Below are 2,616 nucleotides of genomic sequence, written 5' to 3' on the forward strand. Positions count from 1 at the left end.
AAGTTAAGTAATGCCAATAAAAGTAAGAAATACTTTTACACTCATCTTGGTTGATTTCTCCATCAAGTGAACATCTAGCAATAATAAATGAAAATACAAACACATTAATATATTTTATGACCCCACAATGAAATATGGACCTGAGTAATCCATATGTGTAGATTTAAGAAGAAATTTGGCTTTTTTTAAAAGATGCCATAGGAGAACAAACACAACAAAGTACTCAAGTCCTAAGTAAGCAATCAATGATTCCTCTTTTTTCTATTTCTTAAACCTTGTATAAACAGAATTTTGGTGAGAAAATGGTAACTCAACCTTATAATACAAGTATAAACACTGTTAAGGTTGCTTAAGGGTCATACTATTTACATAAAATGATAGTTTGTCATTCTCCTTTCTATTGTCCCATTACTTTGCACAGAGATTTTAGTCAATGTTGAATAGTAGCAAAAAATAGTTCTCACATGAAGGCTAAAATATTAATAGTAGAAAGTCATGAGAACCTAACAAATAATGTAAATAAGCTAATATAAAGCGCAAAGAACTGCCATTTAGAAATATTCAGTTTCCCTACATACAAATTAAGAATTTCCACTTAATTCCATAGTTACATAGAGAAGTGGGGAGAGATGGTCTGGGGAAAAATAGTGTATCTTTTATAAATTGCCTTTAGATAAAGTTATTGACAACAAATTCACTCATTGATGCTAATAAAAGTAGTTAAGTATAGAATAGTTCAAATTTAAGTTCTAATACTAATAGGTTATTTGATCTTGGAGAAATTATTTAACTATGTCTGAATTTCCTCATATACAATATGATGATATTAATAACTCAGAATGTTATTCTAAGGACTAAATGAGGTAATCTAAATGAAATATCTGGAAGAATATCCAGCAAATACTAGAAAATAATTATGGTATCATATTTCTAAAAAGCAGCATTTCAGTTAATAATAGTAATAATATTAAAAATTAGCTTCAATTTGGTGGTTTCCTCTTTGGAAATTAGAATGACCACTATGTAAATCAGTATGGAGGTTCCTCAAAAGACTAGTCATAGAACCACCATATGACCCTGCTGTACCACTCCTCAGTGTTTATCTTAAAGAATTAAAATCAGCATACTGTAGTGATACATGCATACCCATGTTTACAGCAGCACAATTCACAATAGCCAAACTATGAAATCAATCTAGGTGTCCATTAATGGATGAATGGATTAAGAAAAGTGGTACATATACACAATGGAATTTTATTCAGATATAAAGAAAAAGGATATTATGTCATTTGAAGGAAAATGAGTGGAAATAGAGATCATTATGTTAAGCAAAATAAGTCAAACTCAGAAACTCAAAGGTTGAATGTTTTCTCTTATATGTAGAAGCTAGAGAGGAAGAGGAAAAAGAATAAGAAAGATGACGGTGGCATGGATCTCATGAAAATCAAAGGAAGATCTCTATAGGAAAGAGATCAGGGATTAGGGAGGAAGGGGGGAAGTGCTGGGAAGTGATATTGACCAAATTATATTGTTATACTGTGTGCGTGTATGAATATGTAACAACAAATCATATGTACAAGTATAATGCACCAAAAAAAGTATAAAGAAAAAATATATAAAAATAAATATATATTATTAGGATTCCAATTAAAATAGAAAAATTAGTTTTCACTCAGACAATGATTGAATTTAAATAAACAACCAAGTCTATAAATTATGAAGAGTTTGAAGAGAGAGCCTACAGAATGAAGAAAATCTTGGCCAGTTACTCCTCCCAATAGGGGATTAATATCCAGAATATACAAACAGCTCAAAAAACTTAACACCTAAAAAACAAATAAGCCAATCAACAAGTGGGCAAAACAATTAAACAGAAACTTCTCAAAAGAAGAAACACAAATGGCCAATAAATATATATATATAAAATGTTCAACATCTCTAGCTATCAGAAATGCAAATCAAAACTACACTTAGATTTCATCTCACTCCAGTTAGAATGGCAATGATCAATATGAACAACAAAAATGTTCGTGAGATTGTGAGGGAAAAAATACACTTGTACATTGTTGGTGGGATTGCAGACTAGTACAACCACTCTGGAAAGCAGCATGGAGACTCTTCAAAAAACTAGAAATGGAACCACTCAGCTATCTCACTCCTTGGTATTTTCCAAAAAGATTTAAAATCAGTATGGTCCAGCAACACAGCCACATCAATGTTTATAGCAGCACAATTCACAATAGCTAAACTGTAGAATCCATGGAGATGCACATCAATAGATGAATGGATGAAGAAATTGTGATTTATACACACACACACACACACACACACAATGGTCAGCCATAAAATATAATAAAATCATGACATTTGTTGCTAAATGGATGGAAATGGAGAATATTGTGCTACATGAAATTAGCCAAACTCAGAAACTACAAGGTCAAAGGTTTTCTCTCTCATGAGCAAGCTAGAATAAAATAAAGGAAAGAGAGGAGGGAAGGATTGCATAATATGAAGAACCAATTAAGCATACATTAATAAAAGGGGGGAAAGGAAGTCTAGTAGAGAAAGAAGAATGGGAAAGAGGAGCAAGGATAGAAGGGAAAATGGGATAATGAA

This window comes from Marmota marmota, unplaced genomic scaffold, assembly GCF_001458135.2.
Source record: "Marmota marmota marmota unplaced genomic scaffold, marMar, whole genome shotgun sequence".
Lineage (NCBI taxonomy): Eukaryota > Metazoa > Chordata > Mammalia > Rodentia > Sciuridae > Marmota > Marmota marmota.